An 8,253-nucleotide genomic window follows, 5' to 3' on the forward strand; every position below is an offset into this window, starting at 1 on the left:
TGGGATGGAGGCAGACCAGACTGGATGGGGCAACAACACCTGTGGGTCTCATGTGAGCTAGCAGGGAAAAGCTAGGTTTGATTGACTGTCCCTACTATTGCAAGCATAAATCAGAATGGGTGAGGGTTGGTTGGGCTTTGCTGCAGCATCAGCTGACAGATGCTGGCACTGGGGGCTAATTCTGTTGGGTTGAACTGCAGAATCACCAGGAGAATGTATGATCCGGGATTGTGCCCAGTAGGGAAATACCTCCCTCTTGGATCACCACTCCCACTGTAGAGCATGAAAACCAGGGCATGAAAGCCAGGCAGGGGCAGACGTGGCTAGACAGAATTGCATCCACCAGCATGTATTTGGCTGGATAGTGGGTCTGATTGGGTTGAACTAGGCTTCAATGCCCATTGACATGTATAAGAGCTAAAAGGGGTGTGGGACACACTTGACTACTCTGCTGTACAAACTGGCAAGCACAGGAACCAGGGTGGGGGCAGGCCTGATGGGGGTTATGGGGAGTCGCTCCGACTAGGCTGCAGCTCCCACTGCTTTGCATGAGGGCCAAGTATGAAATGGGCAGAATCAGGCTGGACTGCAACACCCATTGGTTCATGTGGAAGACAGGACTGGAAACAGAACTGACCCAGCAATTGCAACAACCAGCATGTGCATAAGCTGATTGGGGCGATGTGCTGTGCTGGACCCTGTACTGGCATACACACACAAGAATCAGGTCTAGGATCATCTCAGATGAAGTTTCTTTGGGGATCTCCCCAATCGAACTGCTGAACTCAGAACCCCAACCATGAAGAGAAGTGCAGGTTCCATGGTCTGACCATGGAGTGCAAGTGTCAAAGCTGACCCTCCTCAGAGGCTCAGATGGAGCATTGGGCAGCATATCCAGTGCACATGGAGGATATGGCAGACCATAGCAACCTGCAGAGGATACCCAGGGCCACAAAAGAGAACGGAGGACAGAACAAATCGATCAACTACATCAGTCATGTGTTGTCAGTGAAAAAAGGGGCAAACGGAGACTCTGAGGTGGACTATATCAACCAATGGATTCTGCAGTGATTTCATTGTGGTTGGAATGGCAAAACTGGCAGCAATTCAGAACTGTTGAACTACCAAAACCACTTGAGCAGGACCCTCGGAGCATGCCCCATGTTGGGGACCTGAGATGAGTGGGAGGCTGGGTGGGGCTTCTCCCTTTTGCTCCCCTCTTGCCCCAGATACAGAAAAATAATAATAATGATGTGGAAACAATGGTTTTACCCACTTTCCTGTAGCCCTTGACCCTTTGTGCCCTAATTAACTATGTAAAGATTGTCAAAAATATAATAAAAATTAAAAAAAAACTTAGATAAGTATCTACATAATGTGCCAGTCCAAAAAAGAAAGGATTCTTGATTATTCACCACTGACAAAATTCAACACCTATCCTTGATTTTCTTTCTTTTTTTTTGTAATTATCTTATCTTGATAATCTTTACATAGTTAATTAGGGCATAAAGGTTCAAGGGCTACAGGAAAGTGGGTAAGACTATCATTTCCACACTTTTTTTTTCTGTATCTGGGGTAAAGGGGGGGGGTAAAGGGAGAAGCCCCACCCAGCCTCCCACCCATCCCAGGTCCCCGATGTGGGGCATGCTCCGAGGGTCCTGCTCAGGTGGTTTTGATAGTTCATTAGTTATGAATTGCTGCCAATGTCGCCACTCCAATTGTGAAGAAATCGCTGCAGAATCCACTGGTTGTCATAGTCCACCTTAGAGTCTCTGTTTGCCCAGTTTTTCACTGCCAACATATGGCTGGGGTAGTTGATTGATGTGTTCTGTCCTCTGTCTTTTCATGGTTAGGGATCTGAGTCTGGCAGTTCAATTGAGGGAATCCCTAAAGAAACTTTGTCTGAGGTGAACCCAGACCAGGTTCTTGTGTGTACTTGCAAGTACGAGGCCCGGTATAGTCCATCGCCTCAATCAGCTGGTGGTTGCAATTGTTGGGTCAGTTCTGTTTCCATCCCTGTCTTCCACTGGAACCAATGGGTGTTGCAGTCCAGCCTGATTCTGCCCAGCACACAGATGGTAGATACTCATCTAAGAATTCTAAAATGTATCTTTTTAACAAATATCATTGTTAGAGTAGTTTTAAAGTTCACAGCAAAGTTGAGTGGAAATTACAGAAAGTATATTCCATCTCCTCCAACTCCCCTGTCCCTAGCATGGTACTTCTCCCATACCAACATCCCACATCACAAAAGCACAGTTAGTAGTTAAAATGGATGAACCAGACCTTACAAGTGCCGGGACCCAATATGGGAGCTGTTCATTGCCTCTCGGCTCCAAATACAACCGAGTAGGTAGGACATCGGAGACTTTGGCTCCAATCCTGGACCACCCATCACCTGAGGGTGAGGGGCAGGACCATCTCCTACGTCTTTGAAGACTCAGACCCTAGTAGGAAGAGACTAGGCCCTAAGGCGATGGCTTCTCACGCCCAGAGCAGCCGCTGGTCAAGGCCTCGCTGCTCGCTCACCAGAGGGAACAAAGGGGGAGCAGGGCACAGCGGGGTCCAGGGGACTTCGCTTAGAACTGTCCTGCGGAAGCGCAGCAACAGCAGTTTCGCCCGGGATCCTGGTGGTGGCGAGGCAGGAAATGCAGCTCGAAGCAGGCTGCGAGGGTGCATCTGGCAGCCACTGAGGTCTGAGCCGCAGCAGAACCAACCACGCGCAGTGGCGACGATGCTCTTGGCACGCTCGTGGTGCTGATGCGTTTTTCCACCTCCACTGAGAAGGACAGAGGCCCCCACGTCTGAGGGGACAGCCCCAGGGGCCATCTTTACCCATGAGGGTTGTCCCTGGAAGGCAGCCCACAGCAAACAGGAAAGTGTTGGTGGGAGGGCGGCACTATATTGACGTCATGTGGGGGTGATGGCCACTGGGGGCCGTGTGTGCAGGTGTGCCACCTGCGGGCCTACCCTGGAGGAGGTTTTGGACATATGCAGACAGGAAGTGATGGACGACTAGGACAGTGAGCTAGTCCGGAAGATTCTGTGCTTCACGTTCGAGTTGCACATGTTGTGTGGATACTTGCACCAGAATTTGCAGCTGCACAACATGCTCGCAGAGTGTACAGTGTCTTGCCTGGTGGATGTTGATCAGAGCATCTATGGGAGCTGGAGAGGGGCACCTGGGCATGTGGCAACGAAGGGGGAGGGACACCCCATTCCTGGCACTGAAGGTTCAAAGTGATGGCGAGGTGAATTGCCTTTCTCCAGATGAAGCAGCCAGGGACCTGCGCTACCATGATGTGAAGGATCAGCTCTGTGGCCTGCTGGGCCGCCCCTTCCTTTGGACTTGGAAGAACCACTGCAGCCCACTTGGGAAGGAGTTTGCCATCAATGAACCAACATCCAGTTGGGAAGATTGGAGACCCTTTCTGCTTTTTGCAGAAGTCGTTTCCAGACCAGTCTATGGAAAATTACAGAACACAGCTTACAGGGAGTGTTTTCCCCAACCCACTCCACCCACTCCACAGCCATGCCTCAGTATGATAGTCATGGCCAGGCCGAGGTGCTCAGGCCTCAGCTGCTGAGTCCTGCAGGTCCACAGAGTTGCTGAGAAGCTGGTAGTCCTTGGCAGGTCACAGCCCTGGACCTCTGCATGGGCTGCTTGTGACACGGAGGCATCTTTTCCTGGCCTGGGGCAGCCTATACATTTGTGACAAGATTCTTGTTTGCCCACATCCCACGTCAGTGGGTACACTGACAGGGCAGCTTATTGGCAGGCAGTGAGAGAGCTGTGCTAAGATTATTCTTGCTGATTGCACCACCAGAGCCAGTGCCTTGCCTTGCCGCCACCCCCACCCCCACCACTGGCCCATTCTGCGTGTTTACAATTGGCTTTGTCCTTCAGTTCTCCTAGTCACCTTGGCACCCACATTTGTTACCCACACAGAAGGAACCAGGGTCCTGTGAGCCGCTGGCTTGGAGCTCTGTGGGATGGGTGTGACACTGCCATTTTCCACTCAGCTTCCCATGGTGTAATGAGCAGCCCAGGATTCTGCAGGACAAGGTCTCAGGGAGATTCAGCTGTGTGGATTTCCCTCTTTCTGGAACCTCCTGTACTGAGTTCCCTTGACTTTAACCCAGTTGCCAGCTCTCAGCGGGGGGACAATGTTGGCAGTATCCTGGCATTCAGTGAGGGAGGCCAGGAAGTCATCAAAAACAGACCCACAGTACAAAATCATGCAGCCTGACATGTCGATTGTCCCTACCTTCCAGGGCTGGCTTACCCTGGGGACAGCTCCGTGCTGAGACTGTGGGACGTGACAGTCACGCCGAGGAGGGTGACCCCGACTGATTCTGCAGTGATGCAGTTTGTTCTGGTACTAGTGCCTCAAGGAGTGCTCCCACCACCCTCGCTTCCCTGGCTCCACCCAGGTCCTCTTTCTGGCTTCCCCAGCCAGAGCTACAGAAGCACCTGTTTTTCTGTCTGTGTTTCAATTTGCTTGCTGGAGTCCAGAAACCTGAAGGAAACACCCATTTTGTTTCGAATTTATATCTTCACTGCCTGTGAGAGCACCTAAGAGAGGTAGTACTCAGTAAATACATCACCAAATAGTAAAAAACAAACGAACAAAAAAACTAAACTAAAACACCTAGAGACAATAAGTAAAGAACTACCTTAACCTGCCAAAAGGCATCTAGAACTGAAATACTAAATGGTGAAAGTATACATATGGAAGATATGAAAGATCATACGATCAGAAATAAGACACAACGTTATATTGGCAGCCCTTGACAGTGTAATCAGGTAAGAAAAATGAATAAAAGATATTTAGATTGTAAAGGAAGAAATAAAACTCTTCCTATTTCCAGATAATATATCCATCTAAAAGGAGTCTTCAAAAAAAACAACACCCAGGACCAAAATGAGTTTTGGAAGTAAGCCTTTCAGTAAAGAAATGACATTCCATATCACTGTATTTGGACTGGATTTATGTCTCCAACTCCTGAATTCGTTTTCCTACTAGTGCAGATCTGGCATGCAAAGGTGATGGTTGAAATTACACCGGGAGACTTGCATTGTGTTCCCAATTTATGGTTTTCAGGACAGCAACAGCAAGATAAGGGAAGAAAATATGGACGAATTAAACACACACACACACACATATGAGACAGCAAGGCAAACCTTTTATAGATGAGTTACAAAGAAAAGGCAAATAAGCAATGTTGTACAAGTAATTTAATGCGTTCTCTACAATGTCTTCACTTCCCTGTCATCATTTGTGCAAACTTTTCATGGTGTGCTTGGTCATCACCATCAACATCTGCTTCCCTCATCATTTCATCAAACTCTTTACCTGCTCACTTCTCTACCAGGTTTGTCATCCCGTGGAGAAGCTCTGCTATACTCATGTGGCTTTTGCTACCCTCATCAAATACACTTGCGTTTCTCTAACTTTCATTTTCCTTGCCATCACTGTCACTTCAGGTAAATCCACTGTGTCATTGCCATCTGCATCTACCTCCTTCATCATATCCTGTGAGGTTCTTCCTAGCAGAGCTCATCACAGTTCCCAGTTCCCTTGTTGTTAGAGTTCTGGCACCATCTTTGTCCAAAAGTGAACAAACTTTAGATTCTGAGATCTACTCTTCAATTAGTTGGCGAGCCATGCTGTTAAGTTTCCTAGTCACAACCACACGATCAATCAGCTTGCTCGCCCCACTCAAACTCTCATCAGGTTTTGTTTAAAATCAGTTAATTAAACCATAGGGTTTGATCTTTATTTTCTTGAGAGAACACATTATTATGCTATTATTCTTTGAATGTCCAGTGGAAGATTTGGTGTTTTAAAACATTGGGTTGAACCGCTGCTTTCAAGGTTGGCATCCTGTATTTGAGCACCCATTCAAGTCCTGGCCACACTGTTTCCAATCCAGGTTCCTGATAACATATCTGGGAAAGCTGTGGAATATGACCTAGGTACTTATGCCCCTGCCGTCAGTGTGGGAGATCAGAAAGGAGTTCCTGGTTCTTGACTTTGGCCAGACGCAGACCTGGCTATTACAAGATTCTCTCTTCTCTCTCTCTCTCTCTCTCTCTCTCTCTCTCTCTCTCTCTCTCTCTCTTTCTCTCTCTGTAAGTGTGTGTGTGTGTGTGTGTGTGTGTGTGTCATTTTGCCTTTTAGGCCTTCAGTTATTTCAGGGAAAGGTGTAAAAATATATATTATTTCTCAAATAAATTTCAGGCTATTAAATTTTTGGCTGTATGTATTTTCAGAATCTGTGTTTTGGAAGAACAGCATTGTGGTATAGCAAGCGAAGCCACTGCCTACATTGTTGGCATCCCATATGGACGCTGATTGATGTCCTGGCTACTCTACTTCTGATCCAGCTTCCCTGGGAAAAGTAGTGGAAGATGGCTCAAGTGCTTAGGTCCCTAATACTCAGGCTTCCAGTTTTAGTGTGATCTATTCCTGGCCAATGCCCATTCTAGTCATATGGGAACTGAACCAGCAGATGGAAACCAGTAGAAATCTCATTGTTTCTGTCTTTCTTTGTAACTCTGACTTTAAAACAAATAAATAAATTTTTAAAAAGAAAGAATTTGTATTTTTCAAAGAACTAAATGTGTTTCACATAGATTGCCAATGTGGTTGGCATAAAACTATTTAGAATCCTTTTTTAAAAATTAAGAACATACCTACCTTATGATCTATCAATCCCACTACTAGGTACATACCAACAGATGAACAGATAAAGAAAAGTAGTAAACATGCCTTGTGACTGAATGTGCCATTCTCAACAAGATGATCGAATCTAGAGAACATTGTATTAAGTGAAATAAGCCAGGCAAAAAATAACAAATACCACATTATCTTACTCATTTGTAGAATCTAAATAAAGTTCATCTCGGGAAAGTGTTGAGGCATAGCAAGTAAAGCTGCTTCCTACAGTGCCAGCATCCCGCATGAGAACCTGTTCAAGTCCTGGCTCTCCCATTTTCCATCCAGTTCCTTGATAATGTGCCTGGGAGAGCACTAGAGGGTGGCCCACATGGGCCCACATGGGACACTCATGGCTTTGGACCAACCCACTCTGGAGAATCTCTCTCTCTCTCTCTCTTTCTCTCTCTCTCTCTCTCTCTCCTTCTTTGTGTGTGTGTTTCCCCTTCTTTCACTCTTTATAACAGTGTCTTCCAAACAAATAATTAAATCTTTTTTTTAAAAAAGGAAGAATGACATTCTAGCAATTGAGAATCAAATGTTGGTTAGCAGAGAATGGAAAAGGGAGGAGGGAGCTCTGGGGACTAGAAGAGATCAGTCAGCAGATAAATCCCAGCAGGAGAAACTGTCCTGGGATCTATCGCTCAGCAGGAAGATTAGAGTTAACATAGTTCTTGCTATATTTCAAAATAACAAAAAGAGAGGATTTCAGCATTCTTTTTTTAAGTTTTATTTTTATTGGAAAGTCAGATATACAGAGAGGAGGAAAGACAGAGAGGAAGATGCATTTACCAAATTCAGAGCTTCTAATGTTCACATCTTGGGATTAAACCAACTTACTTTCAAGTATACAGCAATGCTTCTCAAACTACTGATAGAAACCTTCTATTAGTGAATCAGCAGATTGGTTCAATGTGTCTCCTTGGGAATATTTACCCACAATGTGAGGAAGCTTAAGCTTCAGGCCCCTCCAGCTCCACAACTCCTATTACTAACACAAAGCCTATTACTAACATTGTATTCAGGTTGTTGTATTCTTTTTTCCCCCTCTGCTGTTCATTTTTTAAGATTCATTTATTTATTTGAAAAGCAAAGCTTCATAGAAGAGACACAGAGAGATCCCTTTAATCCAGTGAATCAGTCACCAAAAGGCTGTAACCAGCAGGGCGGGCACACGCCAAAGCCAAGAGCCAGGATTTATTCCAGGTCTTCCATGTGGGTGCAAAGAGTCAGGCACTTGGGCCATTTTCTGCTGCCTTCCCAGGCCCATCAGCAGCAAGCTGGGTCAGAAGCGAAGCAACCATGACTGAAACCTGTACCAAAGCAGGATGCCTGTGTCTTGGGCAGCGTTATTGTGCTGCCCACAGTGCTGGCCCCTGTTATATCCCTTCTTCCTGCCTCGCTTCCTTTTTCTTTCCTCCCACCCTCTCTCCCTTCTTTCTCTCCCTCCCTCCCTCTGTCCCTCCTTCCCTCCTTCTTTTCCTCCTTTCTCTCCTTCCTTCTTCTTTCTCTTTCTATTTTTCCTTATTTT

The 8,253-nt window shown here is 46.4% G+C and overlaps 1 pseudogene; it reads right to left on the reverse strand.

The window, feature by feature from the left end:
• Positions 1 to 5,262: 5,262 nt before the first annotated feature.
• LOC118758573 (calmodulin-1-like) lies at positions 5,263 to 5,670 on the reverse strand (annotated as a pseudogene).
• Between the last annotated feature and the right edge of the window lie 2,583 nt (positions 5,671 to 8,253).

This window comes from Ochotona princeps, chromosome 2, assembly GCF_030435755.1.
Source record: "Ochotona princeps isolate mOchPri1 chromosome 2, mOchPri1.hap1, whole genome shotgun sequence".
Classification (NCBI taxonomy): domain Eukaryota; kingdom Metazoa; phylum Chordata; class Mammalia; order Lagomorpha; family Ochotonidae; genus Ochotona; species Ochotona princeps.